Here is a 16,136-nt window from a genome sequence, read left to right as displayed (position 1 = left end):
TCCAACTTTCCCTGGCAAACGATAAAGACGGTAGATTCGATTTAATCACGAGGACACGATCTTCGTGCATCGTAAAATCTATTCCTCTACTAAAGAAGGATCTCGAGAGCGGCGAATAAGTAGAAGTCGTGTCGCAATAACCTCTCACATAGACCTTTTAATCCGTTTCTCAAACGATTTGTTTTACGACTTTTACGGAGTAAGAATCGTTTAATATATAAACATGCCTCGTAATTCAATATAATATAATATGAAAGAAAACTACGCACGAACATGGCTCATCGTGGTCACTTAAGTCAAGTTGAATATCGATTGAAACTAATGGATACGTTATTTTCTAATTTCAAACGTAAATGAACGAAGATCTGATTTCAAGAATATAAAATTCTACTGTAATATCGTTTCATATTAAACGATTTGACGTGTTTCATCCAATTTCTTCGTCGTTAGTTAAAAATTGTATAATCTCGATAATTTTATTATTTCGATAAGAAAATATAATATGCTCGCTGTCCTTTTCGCAGATTGGCTGTGAACGTTATGCAGCTTAATAGGATTATGCGCTAACTGCGCTGATCTGACAAATACTAGGTCGATAACGAATAGCTTTCATTAATAAGGGAGTATGATCGTGAAATACATAGATTTAAATGCTTTGCTGGATGTTCGATTTTGCTGCAATGATAAATGCAGTGTGAAATAATTTTATGCTCGAATATAATAATCAGCGAATTAATTATAGAAAAATCAATATTTTAATAATAGAATATTGTGCAAGTAAGAATCGTACGATTTAAATATATATAAATTTTCTTATTCTCTAGAATAAAGAGAATTATTGTTGCAATGATATTGTTGCGTTTACAGAATTTTTGTTTAGTTATAATTTTAATATTGTTTATACAGCTATTATAAATAGTATCAAACATTATCTATATTATATTTCAATCTAAGAATATCCTATTTTACATATTATAGCTCTTTTTGTCCAGATTTCAATTATCCATCGAAATTATTTGAATAACTTAGAATCGTTTGATTGAAAGGATGATTAAAAAGAACCGTGTTTATCAATTATTTCAGTCCAATAAGTAGTTCGAAAGATTTTACGAATTCAATGAGATGAACTAACTTTAACTCGTTCGAAATTGGTCGAGAAGAACTTGCGGCTTAAAGGATTGTCATAATCTCGAATATTAATATTAAATTTCTATTTTTCACGAACCTTGTATAACAACAATAATGAAAGATAACTTCGTGTAATAAATTACAATTTTATTTCTAAATTATTTCCTTAACAGCACACAGAATAATAATTCGTAAAGAATATTTTTAAACATATTTTTAACTAAACGAATATGTTTAACGTAACATTTTGTAGAATTATATTTCGTACTACATTTCGTATCATTACCAACACAATAGATACCCCACAAATTGATGAACGATAGTAGAATAATCGACACATAACTCTCAAAATTTATCTTCGAGCTAATTAATGATCGGTAAATGTTACCATAATTCAGGGGCACATAGCGATAAATTAAACGTTTCCATTCATTATCGTTCAAAGTGTTCTAACGAGAGGAGAGTAAAATTTTCGGTATCGTGTTCCCAATTTTACGATCTGGGGGAACTGTAGTATCGGCGGTTCATACACAAGGTAATTAACGAGAGGGATGTAATTTTCCCTCGAAATTGATTTCTCCGCGGTTAATCGTTTTTTAGAATATGACGAGCAAGAGATGGAAAGAGGAGGGGAGGGGTCGCGATTTACCGCGAAATCCTACATTCGAATTACGAATACACACACACACACACACACACCGGTCAAACTTCAATTTCATCCATAGTCACAAACGAACAATACCGTCTGCAAGGCAGGAATCGAGATCGACAGTGTATTGCATACGCGCGCTTGTATGCGGTCAGGTGTATCCTGTTGTGTAGCTCGACTTGCAGCCTGATTGCGTTGCATTATGTCGCGTTTATCGCGTATTTTCACCGTTAAAATATCGTAACGCTGTTTTCGGTCGCGTGTCACGAAAACACCGGTGTAAGGTTCACCCGGATTCGGTTATACACGCTTCTATTCGTTTCGTGAAATTGGTATTATCATGCGTTTGGAAAATTTAAACGAACTAAGAGAATGAAGATTCTTCTTGCATTGGAGGAACTATTTATATATATATATTTCGAATTAGAAAATTTAACTATGATATAAACGAATTGTTGAATTAAACAAGTGTTGTCGTTAAGTGGATTGTAAATTTTTATGAATTCATCCACGTCGTTGTTACTTTCAGAATTTTACTCGTTTTCTTTATTGTAGATGAAGATAATTGTTCAATCTTTATTTTTAAATTACAAAATGATCCAGAATAGATAAATCTTATTCTTACTGGACGAAAGATATTTCATTTTTCAACGACGATAATCGAATATCTGCTACAACAATATAACTCTGCCATTACAAAATTGTGCTCAAATTTGATCTCATTTTCTTAAAATAGAATATAGTATAAACTGTTAATCTTCTGTAATATCTTTGAATTTTCGAATACACTTTCTTGGAACAATACACTTTGATAGAACACGTTAGTTGTGTTGCCTAATTTTATAATATCATCGAATTCAAAAGAATCACCTAACCTATTATCCCTAACTTTATACACACCCCCTCTTTACTAGCCTAATTTATGTTGTTCTCGTTAATTTCGTCCAACATACGACGCTTGTCGGCTACCTGTTTTAACCTTTTTTACTGCACAGAGTCACCAAGGTGTGATCCTCTGTAAATTTATAGCTACTTAAAGGAAGGCTATCACGATCTCGGGGAGGGGAACGCGATAAGAAGCCGATCTTCCGGCTAATTAACTGCATTTTAGGAAGATGATGGCCGCTTCCTCTAGAATTGCAAAAACTACGTTGCAACCTGCGTGGTAATCTTCCACTCTCCATTAGCGGCGGAACGAAAACTTTTACCCTTCAAAGAAATCATGGCCGAGGAATTTAGAGGGTTATTGGCACGTGAATAAGCAGGCTTTGCTTGTTCCTTAACTCGAGACGTTGGTGCAAATAGAGGATTTAAATGATTGAATAGTTAGAGGCAGGTAGAAGATGTAGAGGGTTATACGGGAGGAAATCTGCTTACCAAACGCAAGAAAGGGGAGATCATAGATGGCGGAGGGATTCATTTTAAGCCACGGTGGAGTCTGGATAGGTGCAATATGGCGTATATAAACACGTTACGAATAAATGAATATATGAATAACGAACGAGTGTGGTTAAAGCGAAGAATCTTCTTTATTATTTTCCTCCTCGAATTCTTAATTGTTATTCGCTTGTGTATTAAAAATTTATAAATCGCCATGAAAATCCACGTATAATTCGTAACATCGTTAAAATAAATCCATATTTATGCCATCTCTCGTCGTTACAGATAAATATATATCGAAATCCTCGAGTGTCTTTACGTCGTATTCTCGATTCTAAGAAGCCAAATTAAATACAAAAGTATAAACAAAAGTCGATGGTTAAATTATCTACGTTACACATATTCTGTCATATAAAATCGCGCGATCATCGATCATAATATTCGCTCTTGATTCTCTGCTAATAACCGGGATAGCGTTTATAGAATTTATGCTCTAATCTGATCGAACGGTTCAACCCTTTTCTCACGCGATGAAACATCAGATTTCTTCCCTCCCCCCCACGGTTCATTTTTCATTGTAGACGCTTTCTTGCTTCGCGCCAACATCGAAAACCGTCGTGTCATCGTCTACTTTCCGTTCCCGCGAAAGCGGCTCTCGATGACGTCGCCGTATCGAGCTTTCGAACTTTTGCTAAAGCGCAGCTTTCACCTATCCCCCTCGTTGTCGTTCGACATCACGATGAAACACGATTAACGATACGCGAATCCGTGATAGAACGATGACTGTAATTGTGATAGGCGCACATTTGAATCGTGTCTTCGTCTATCTTTTGAGAGTAAAAATTAAAGGTGTGAAAATATTCCATGGAAATTAAATAGCGATACGAAAAATTGTATCCAAAAACCCGAAATAATTAATATCTCGTTTCTTTATAAAACATCTTTTTCAAGCATTTTAGATGATTTTCATTTCTCTTTCGAGGAATGGGGACAGCTTCTCCCGAAAATTATTTTAAACGCTTGCCTGACAATGTTCAGGCAAAGTTTGAGCAAAGTTCGCCCATCAAATAGATAAGCAAGAAATTGTAGGCTTTACAAGGTTTGCGTTGCGTCGAGACGGACAGAACGTTCTCATCGTCGGACATTCTCGGATGTGTAATTTCCGGAGCTATTTTAATTCAGTTTATTGACCGTCCTGGCCCTTTGCATCCGTCCTCGCCTTCCAACTTCCGTATTACAGGGGGTAATCTGCATCGACCGAAAATAATTTCCTTATCTTTCGCGAAAGTTGAACGTCTTTGAGAGTTTGCGTACCGAGATGAGCTTTTAATAGGAATGGAAAGATGATTTTCTTACGAGACACAGAAAAACAGGGGCAGAGAGTGCGCAGACAAGTTGTTGTACATTGTTACACGCGAATTAACTTCTTCTTTTATCCTTCTTCTCAAGTTAATAGCATTGTTAATTTTGTTCCAGAGTGGAGAATATATTTAATTGTTTAAACGAGATCAGACACGTAATTATCAACTTATTTATTTTAATTATTCGAATGAATATTCCAAAACCGTCGTTACCTTAAATAAGAAAATAAGAAAGAAAATCTCTCTTCCTTCCGTAGAGCAACATAGCTCCCTCTCCTCGCGTGTAACTCTTAATTTTTCCTCTACGAAAAGGAAACAGAGAGAGGGGCTATTCTATCGCAATACGCCCGCGAAAGAATCTCTTTTTTTTTGTCCCTCCCCCCTCCGGATACGCGGGCGGAATATAAATCTCGATTTCGTGGGAGTCCGAGGGGGCTTAGCGCACTCGATGCCTCTGATAAATCCGCAGTGTAATCGAGTCTTCGCGTCGAACATCCCGGATTAACTACGTACTCCGTCCACATTGTCCACCGTCTCATCCGCGCCACGTGAAATCCGCAGGAATTTTTGGAGCCCTTCCCTTCACCCCTCCTTCGTCCAGAATGGAGGGAAGGTCAATATTGTCGGAAGAAAATTGGCCCACGTTGGCCGAGAGAGGAGAGGAGAGGCTGTTTCTCGCCACGAGCACGTATTCCACAGGCGGCTTTTGACAACCGCCACCTTCAACCGTGCGCGAATCGTGTTAACCCGATTGAAAATAAATCAGTCCTCGGACACCACCGTCTTCGACGACTTTCGAAAGGGGGAGGGTTACATCGAATCCCTCTTTCGAACGCAATGAGCTCCATCGTGTACCATTAGAAACTTTTGCGATATATATATATAGAGAGAGAGAGATGTATTTCTTTGCCTGGATTTCGTTGGCCCAGAGTGGAAAGTTGTTTTTGAAGCTGTGTGTGAATTCGTATTGTGGTGTAAAAAAAAAAAAAAAAAAAAGAAGGAAGGAAAGAAAGAAAAGTTAGTAGATGAAGTTATTTTTTTAAAGTTGAGAGAATTGATTCTATCGATTGTATTCTATTGGTTGCTAAAAGAAAGAAGCGAAAGTAGGTGTACAGTGGAAGTAATAAGTTTGGTATATCGTTGTAGAGAAGGAAATTTTATTTATTTTCGAAGCATGAGAATCGGTATCAATTGCATCGTAATGGTCGAGACGAAAGAAATAATGTGGGTGTATGATGCTTGTAGAATAGGAAGTTATTTTTGAGGGTGTTGAATTGGTATAGTAGTTGTATCATAAATTAATTACTTTATTAAAGAAAGGATATAATATAAGGGAATAATGTTGATATTATTTTGCATTATCTTGATCGATGCAATTTGCAATAATATTATTAATGATATTGAATGATATTGAAAGATATTGGGAATAAAATTTAATTAGACGAAGATGGATATCGCATTGTAGAGTACTAAATGATTTTATTCTTAATCTTGATCGATGTTATTTTTATAATTATAAGATAAAGAAAAAGGAAAATAAGAATAATGGCAGATATTATTAGCAATATTAATAGATACAGTTGATAAAATCAGTTAGTTAATATGCATCACATAACTGTATATACTTTATAGAATGATTTTGTAATTACCTTGGCTCGCGTGTAATTATTTAATGTACTAAATTATAACTTGAAATTTTAATAGTGATCCTGGGTAAATCATACATAGCGAAATTATTTCGTATTAAGTATTTAGCGATATTATAATATCTGCTTAATATTGATAGTAATACTCGCAGCATTTAATATTAACATTGTACCAGATAAAATGATAATATTAAATCTTATAATTTATAACTGTGATTCTGTTCTCTGATTTATTTTCTATGCATGCCTATGTCCTATAACTTTCTGTGTATATATATTCAACTCAACTGTTTCCCTTATAAATAAAATGTCGAGCAAGTACAAAATTTGAAGCAACAAATTCAGTATTATAATAATAATGAATCCATAAATCAGCTTAATAATGACTGAAAATATTTCACAGGGCAATCATTAATCAAAAACCAATAAATACATACGTAGATGTCAGATGTCAGATTCATTTTGAAACAAAAAATTAAATAATTCCAATATCAATTTGGACAATGTCCAAAATTCTTTCCTTTCCAGATTTATATTTCATTATCTTATTGCACGATTGCAACGCATAAATCTTCCTTCAAATGTTTAAAAAAAAAGTACTGTAAAATAAACATTTTTAAGAATAATCAATTTTATTGAACGATTCTTATCGCGTTCCAATTATTCTTAATTTTTGATTGTACAATTGATTATTTAAACTATAATATTCGTCTTAGATTTTTTTTTTTCGGCAAAAATTACCGATCAATTAACTCGAAAAGATTCTTAATTTCTCCGAGCCGAAAATACGGAAATTTTTACCTTTTTATCTTTCGCAGGCACACTTAACACCGCCTTCATTCTTCAGAAATTAATTGGAACGTCATCGAGAATCGGTTCACGGGCGCTCGGTCGAGGATTAATTAATTTAACGTTAATTTAACGTTTAGTTTAATCTGGCAATTTACGCGTGTTCGCGCGACACGAAATCTAATTTAATATTAACAACACTTTGCGAGGCGCGCATTTAATTGCCTCGGAAATGCGCGCCGCTGTTAACGTATAATCGAAGCGATTGCCGAACCTTCGACCGATCCGCGTATTGTTGGATTTTACCTGTAATTATGGTCCCCATAGCTCCAGGCATCAACCGACAACATTAACAAACCCGTGTTAGTTTATTAACGCACCAGTCCCAGAGTGAACTGTCCGGATAGCACACCCTTCAATCTTTTGTTTCACTTATTGACACGTATTCCTGCGAACCCTTCGAATTTTCAAGCGAATTTCATTCTCTCGATCGAAGCTGGATACTTTTATCCCAGCTTGTTTCCTTCAACGATTTTACTGGATGTATATCATTATTGAATAATTAAAAATTATTTGATATTGTATTACTTAGTAAATTACAGATTAATTAATTTATAGATTATTGTTACGTCCAAAGAAATTAAAAAATTGAAGAAAAATTAGTTAGAATCATTGATATTTTTTTTTTTTCAATCTAAGCAAATACAAAATCTTGATGTGAAACAATTTTTTTTTTTTGCAATTCGTGCATCAATTCGTTATATAACATTACGTATTTATGGATTATTACTGTCATTGTTATTATCAATACACAATAGAATTGTGTACTTTCTCTATTATTCTTTTTATTTCGAACTCATTGTCAAACTTTCTCTATGACGTCTCTTTTTCGCAGAGTCAAATTTTCGCGTCCATTAAACCCTTCAATTCCGCCTGCCATATTTTCCTTTTCTTCCGTTTGTCCGAGAACCGCGGCTCCGCTCCTGTGTCCCCACGTTTTTTAATAAAAATCTTCATTCACATATCGCGCTTCCTCCATTTTATTGTTCACCGGAACTTGCCGTTGCACCGCCGTGCAATTAAACCATCGTCGCTGCTTGACGTCATCTGAAAGTTTTTTGATTGAAAAAAAAAAAAAAGAAAAAAAAGTTTGAAATCGCGCTTTGTCCCATTCTCTCCTCGCTTACCTCCCCCTCAACCTCCCTTCCCCCCCTGTTCCGAGATTTTATCCACCCTTTAATAACATACCCAAATATTTGTCCAATTTCAAGGTAAAACGCCATTCGTAATGCTTCCTCCCCTCTCTTTTTCACTTCTCTTTTTTAATTATCTATTTTATTCCACGTTCGTTTTCCTCCTCCTCCTCCTCGTTTTCATTTTTTCGTTTTTTTTTTTTCTTTTCCACCCATTTTTCGAAATGCCCCCTCCGGCTATCTGTCGGTGGTCGTCGAACATCGCTCAGAAAACGAGAGAAAATTATTCGTGATTTACGACTACGCGTTTGCATAGGGACGTGCACGTGCATACATGCAGGGCCGTGTTTCGTGCATTGGACAGGGGATCGGTGATCCCTCGAAAAATGCAGAGAGAAATAGCGTTATTGTAAGTCGTAAACGAAACTCTCGTGCCGATTTTGTTCTGATGTTTCTAATTGTAATAACCACTTATTATAGATAGATGGAACGAAGGCGATATTTTACTAACAGGTTTCAAACTGGTTTTCTTATATCTGTGTATCTGTTCTTGATGAACGATTATTCATCGTATTCATTTATTTTATTCTTAATTATGAACAAAATTGATTTTGAATAGACAGATTATTATTTCTTATCCTTTCTTATCAAAATTAAATATTAACATGGAAATATAGAATGAATATCGCTTGTGTTTATTCAATATTTAATCTTCTATTTTAAATTTAATGTATGTTTATTTGCGTTACATGTTTAATAGGGAAGAAGATGCGTTATATTTTCTATGATTTGATGTTCAAACGTCAAATGTTAAATGTTTTTACGATAAAAATTATACTGCGGATCGATAAAAATTTATTTCGCTTTTTAAACGATTATGCGTTTTTTCACACGCATACACCTGTGACGATAATGAAATTTAAATTCAAATTAAAATAATTTCCAGAGAAGCTATAAATTTCGAAATTCAGGGTTCATTGCAGCGTGCATAATTTGTTCCATCAGAACAACTCATTTTACCAACCCATAATCCGAAATGTTCCATCGTGGCTATCAAAATTATTGCAACATTATAATCGATCCTCTTGGGCTCGCATCTGTAATTAATACCAATTTTATCGCAAATTTTATAGCAAGATAATTCGATCGTAATAAAAGTGAGCTTAACACACGCGACCCGAGCGACTTTAAAGATAGATCTATATTTGCCACTTGTATCTTCCGGTGACGTGATACAATGACGTTGCGATAAAATTCCTATCAAAAATCATATCACGTTATGGATGAGAAAAGCAGCATTAGATAGTCGTGATGCGTGTAATCTTTGCAACGAAATTTTTTTATAAAAATAATTTCAACAAAAAGATAATCCATAAAGCTTTTCTCACTCACAATAGCAACATTTCCACGTGTTCTCGTTTCTGCACCTATTTCAAACCCATTATCCATACAAAAAAAAAAAAAAAAAAAAAAAGTAAAATAGAGACGAACAATGAAATATATGCAGCAGCAGGCAACGAATTCGAGTCAGCGAATTGCCACGAAATAATCGAGGCACGAACAATAGTCATTTCGTGAAATCGTGTCGCGTCATTTCTTCAGATTATCGTGTGTTAAATATCATAAATCGTACGATAATTTTTTCCTCTCCGGAAGCAGCGAGACAGAAGAGAGAGTGGCCCAGAATGAAAATTTGCATTTCATTTTACGCGTAAATATTTATCCTCTGATTAAAGATATCCGTGAGCAGCTGCAAGATGACGTTGGTAAAATCTCGATCGAATCGAATTTTAAAAAAACGTCCCGGTTTATGACGGAATCTCAATAATGACGAGCTGTCTGTCGTCTCGTGGCCACGATTGACATCGATGAAAACGTTGAAATACGCGACGTTGAAGTATGCGACAAAATAAAAAAAAAAAAAAAAAAAAAAAAAGAACCGTCGAGAGAAACGAAACGAACGAATCTAGGCGAGAATTTTCGTCGTTGAAAAAGCCGCCATGATGATGCCGACCACTTAATGCTCCCGCCAGAGGCGCTCGCGTCTGTTTTTGATTCTTTTCGCGCGCATTTCCCATTCAATATTATCCACATATCGGCGAAAGGGTCACCCTCGTCGTGCCAGGCATGCGAAAAATCCATGAAAAAGCATAGAGAGATACGAGATATATTAGAGAAAATCGAGAATACGACACATGCCTGCTCATCATCGTCCAATTACGACGAGACCTGCCGATCTTGCTGCATTTACACGTTGCTAACAAGCAATCAGAGGATGCTAATTAATCTTGCACGATTCGCAATGACACGTAGACGTGTTAATAATTCTGTCATGTGGGATTGTTTAAATATTCATATGATTATATCGATTAAATTTTTGAAAATGATGGAATTAACTCGTTTCGTAGAAGATTTTATACATGGTACAAATTTGGATCAATCGAGAGATCGTAGTATTGTGATTAAATTTATGGGAATTAAAATTTTTTATCAATGAATGAAATTACAGAAATGGGATAAAAAATTGTTTCTGTTCTTTGAATATTATACAATATGTATTTTGATTTGGATGTTTTATTTGGATATTGGTAGCAATATAAATACAACGATGATTGTACAGATTTAAATTTTTTTATACAGATCGATTATTCTTTACTTTTAGATATCATTGCAACAAAAATAAAAAAAAATGTATTTGTTTTATGAAAACTCGTGTAAAGCTTTGAAAGAGATCGAGCTGAAATAACCATTTGGAAATGTTTCGTTGTTTGTTTTTAGTTATTCTTTGTGCTATTTTGCGGATTCGTTTCGAGCTATTGAAATCACTGTTAAAAGTTAGTAATAAATAAAAAAAAATATTCTTTTATACATATATTCGTTGTATACTTTGTGACTGAATTATTACTTTTTAAATTGGAAATTAAATACACAAGAAAGCTGTATTTTATTAGAAACAATTTTTTTTTATAGAATATTACTCATTGACAAGATATATAAATATATTTTTCAACGTATGTCAACTCTGATATTTTTATTGCAATTATCTTATTGATTAATGAAGATATCAAAAATTAAACTATTAAATGAACAAAAATGAATTTATTCAGATTTCCTATTTATCACATTACTTGTAATATTTTCATGTGTAAAGAGAGTAGTTGATAAGAGCACTTCATAAATCAATTTAATCATTACTTTCTCCCCAAAGAAAATCATTTTATATGAATTATTTCATATACACTTGACATATATTGTTAAAGTTCTGCAAATACTTCTCTCATGTGGAATAAGAAGTAGTTTTGAAAAATTTTATGGTGAAAGGGGCTAAGTGCATCTTCCTATAAAGCATTTTTGTCTACAACAAAGTAAAATCTTCGTTGGAGAATTCTAATTTCCGTGAAACTTGAATACACGCAAAAAAAATTATACTTTTTCATCGCTACATTATTGAATTTCACTTTAACGATGAATTAAATATCATCCATTATCCACTTATCTATTAGAATCCATTTATCTTTACTTAAAATGACTACCTGACATTTCCTAGCAAATCTTGATCGCATTTAATGAACATTAACGACTCATAAAATGGGTATGTATCGTGCATAATCTATAATGTACAATCTGAAACAATAGCTGGCACATTATTTGTAAGTGAGTCAACGAAATCATGCAAAATATGATTTTAATCTAGAATTTTAAATATTTCAAAAGAATCAATTACAGCCTCGTTGTAAATATCTTAAAATATTCACGAAAGAAAAATTCAAGATCAAATCTGTAAAAATTGTGTTTTACTTTATATACATATATAATTTATCACGACAAGAATATATTTAATTATTGCAAAAATATTCAATCTATGAATCGGTATTCCTATATCTTTCACGAAATAAAATTTCTATCGTTAATTTTTAATTCACAATTCGTATCAATTAAAATTTTCGAAATCAATTTTCGAATAACGCAATCTGTCATATTTGTTGCTCATTTAACATTCACAGTTTTAACAAAAAATATTTTCAGCCTTAATCTTCAATCCAAATTCATCAGAATGGTTAATCAAACTAATTGGCAGACAAATCCTTTGGGATAATCGTTCGGGAAGAACTAAATTTGTCAATATGTCATGAAACAATTTTTAAATATCATATAAAAAAATATTAGAGAATTATATTTAAAAAAGTAAATCAATCACTTGAATAATAAAAGTAAAATGATTAAATTTTTAAATATCATTCTAAATATCATTCATACCAATTTTAAATACACATATTCAACTTATATTCAGATAAAAATATAATTAAAGTTAAAAATAATCTTATTTTACTCACCCCATGCTACGACATCATAACTCTATTAAAAAATTCTACGTATCGATCGTATTCTAGAATCGATCGTAATGCTCTTACTGTTATATGAAAAAGAAAAAAAAAAAAGAAAAAAAAAGAAAGAAAGAATTTTTTCCACGATTTCGTTCCTGCTATTTCCAACAAGCGCAATGCTAATCGTTTTGTACCTTGCGGTGCATCTTCCTTCACGGAACAAGTTTCGAGTGAAAGTTGACCCCTGCGGAACTTTCTACACACTCCATGAATGCAGTTTCGAAAGACCCGTGATGTTCGATCGCGTGAAGGGAATCCTGGCCGTCGATTGTTTGTCATTAAAAATCTCTGGCAACGCTCGCAATTCCAGCAGAGTATTTAACGAAACGCTTCCGTACGTGTAACTCGTGCCTTATCATTAGGAAAAAGTGAAAGAGCGAGTTGTTGTCACGCGAGAGTTGCATGCATCTCGATTGGAAGAAGAGCTTATTTCGACGTATCGAGCCGAATTGAATACAATTTTAATGGATACGCGATTGTTTCAACCGATTTTAACGAGGAGTCATCGAACTTTCTGGACACTCTCCTCGTCGGCCTTGGAGAACCGTTATTCGCGCGTTCCAAATACTTTCCTTCGACTCGTCCTGAACGTCGTACACAAGAAGCAGACTTTCTAATCACGAAAAAAAAAAAAAGAAAAAAATTGTGTATTTACTTCTGTGAATAAGTACAATATAGTTTTCGTGGAAATTCTGCTTTCCTGCTTCACGATATAATATTCGAAGGAAAGAATATAAAGTTCAAATACGTTATGGTGAAATACGAAAAATAGAATTCGTTTCATGATAGAAATAAGTAGGAGACGAAATTCAATATTTTAATGTTTTAATTTAAATTTAACTTGATCGAATTTTGTAACAATAAGGGATTTTGAAAATGTAAAATATAGTTTTTTCATAAAAAGAGATCTTCTATTAACCATCATCTAATAGTTAGAGTGCTTTTACATGTCAAAGTTCAAAAAGTATAATGGAAATATTTGAAGATAGATAAGGAAATAACTCGACAATTTTAAAACTGTTTTCCTGTAAAAATTAGAAAATATGTATCGTCAAGTTCCTTTCTCTAATACACTCGAAGCTTTCTAATTTATTCTTTCATAAAAAATAATCATTTTCCTTATTGTACCCCATTTTTTTCTGTGGCAACAGATAAGGATATTTTCATATTCTCATGATCTTACTGAAAAGCAAGAAAGGTTAATAATTTGGCTGTTTTAAAAAATCGACAATCCAAAAATTTAATTTTTCTAAACGTTTAAACACACGTATTCTGAATTATTATTTTATTGTTGTTCGAATGATTGACGATAAATAATACATAGAGCGTGACGGAGACTCTCACTCGAACTAATCGATTTAACATGCATAGAATTCGAAGCAGTCCTGATGCAACAACTTACGTGCTGAAGATTATACGATGGACTATCAAAGTGTGCAGCCAAGTATGAAATTATTTCACAACGTTCGATAGTGGAATGTTCAAAGGCCTTTTGTTGTACAAATCAGATCGAAAAAGAAGAAGAAAGGAAGAAAGTAAAGCCGTATCGTAACAAGAAAAACACGCTAAGGAGAATCGCCATTGCTAATTTGGGATCTTTTTATAATGAACGAAACTTGTTCAAACAATACCAGACAGATCATTGCAATTAACGTATAATTAACAATGGAACACTATTAATTTAGTGAAATCGACAAACCAATTAACAACTTTGTTGAATAATGAAATCTAATTTTGATTCATACTGTTTAATTTCGCTTTGTTTTGCAAATTCAACTAATTAATTTGTTTTTTCTTTTTCTTTTCTTTTTTTTTTTTAACCATCTTCATTTCACGCTTTTGAATTCATAAATAAATTTGATGTTTAAAATGTATATTGGTATTTTATTTCATTCGTAGATTACATATTTTAGCAAGTTTAGATTTTTAAAATCTATTAATTTGTTGAAAAAAGATATCGAAACTAATCTGTTTCTAGAAGGATTGTTATTTTAATAATTGTGGTCTTAAAGTAGAAACATTTAGAATAATTTATGTACATAACATTCAAACCTGTTCAACAAAGAGTTGAACGTACTCGTCCAAATTTTGAGTCGAAGAACAGACTTGCTTAAAGAAACAATTTCAAATGTATCAAAGTTTAAGCAACATTCAATTTTTGATCTCAGATAAAAATTTCAAAATTTAAATTCTTTGTGTAATTAATAACAATACGTTAAAATTTATAAATATCGAAATTTCACGTACAGATATTGTAATTCGAGCTTCAAGTTCATTTTGGAGGCAACGAATTAAAGTGGATGCAGTCGCTGTTCCAGCCAGAGTGTACCGATTAAAAAGATACTATCTCGGGGAGAGAGATTCATTAATCACTCGAGCAGCCAAGTAAAAAGTCATGCGCCTGCTTAAGTGTCTCGATTCTCTGGTGTCTGGTCAAATTATCAGCTCCAGTAAGCGTGAATTATTTCCACGTGGATTTTTTTTTTTTTTCCTTTATGGAAAATATAGCAGAGAAAGAACACGACACAGTGAAAATCTATTTAAGAAGTTTCTAATGTCTGTCAAGATGTGATTGTATTCACTGCATTGTCGCAGAATATTCGCACAAGTTGGTGAGAACGATCAAGATTCTCGTGAAAGATTCTTACGAAACTGTGTCAAACATGGTACAGCTAGAAATGGATTCGTTCTATTTGGATAATAAAATCATAGGAAGAAAATTAAAATTACGTGTATTACAAAATGAATCGTTTGTTCAAATATTTGAATCGATCTTCGTAATCAATGTAATATTCATTTTGAAAGTGAAATGATATAATCCGATACAGGAAAAAAGTTTCGAAATTATCCACGAACAGATTAAAACTCGTCGTCCACGACGTATTTTATATATTTCTGTTTGAGTTTCTCGTGAATTATTTTCGACGTTGCAATAACGAAACGCCAGGACGCAACGAAAAAAAAAAAAAAAAAAAACTCATTATGCAACTCCGTGGATTCGCGAAAGGAATTCGGCAAAAGATTTTAATTTCACCGCTCGAATCGTCCGTTTATTCCGCAGGGGCAATATGAGAGTTCCGCTTTTAAACGGTGCTCGCGTGATTAGTCCGTCCGTATGAAAAATAATGGGAACGCAACGAATTTCAAAAGTGGTTATCGCCGCTTTTTCTTATTGCCCGTATATACAGAGAACCGTGATATTCGTTTCAAATAATTACGAGCCATGCTCGAACTTTTAACAAATTATAATGAAATTCGGATCGAAATCTAAATGAAATCTCTCGATTGTTCATTGAGAAATTGATTAAAAATTTGAGAGATTTTAGAATTTATAGAACGTCGTAGAGATAAAAATTCACGAAACTCGAGCTTGTTGGCGGTAAATGTTTAGCGACTGGTTTAAGTCGTCATTTCGCGCGACACTACGAAACGAGCGCACCTATTGACACGTGCGGCCCTCTCGAATCGCGACATACATTCGTGCTCGAGCGAGACAAGCGAGAAATTATATCTGCAATTCCATCAAGGTCGCTTAAACATTCGACCGCTCTGTCAGATGCCGGTGATCGCGCGTAAATGCGAATTAATCGGCGCGGAAAATGCAT

At 33.6% G+C, this 16,136-nt stretch overlaps 1 protein-coding gene across 4 annotated transcripts in view; it reads left to right on the top strand.

The window, feature by feature from the left end:
- The window catches only part of Fkbp14 (peptidyl-prolyl cis-trans isomerase Fkb14), a 159,955-nt gene that overhangs the window by 35,706 nt on the left and 108,113 nt on the right, over positions 1-16,136 (top strand). The gene's annotated exons all lie outside the window — the stretch shown is intronic.

Source organism: Apis florea, unplaced genomic scaffold (assembly GCF_048593485.1).
Source record: "Apis florea isolate Af1SG1 unplaced genomic scaffold, ASM4859348v1 contig_3732_pilon, whole genome shotgun sequence".
In the NCBI taxonomy this organism is placed as follows: Eukaryota; Metazoa; Arthropoda; class Insecta; order Hymenoptera; family Apidae; genus Apis; species Apis florea.
This window is presented reverse-complemented; position numbering and strand designations above follow the sequence as displayed.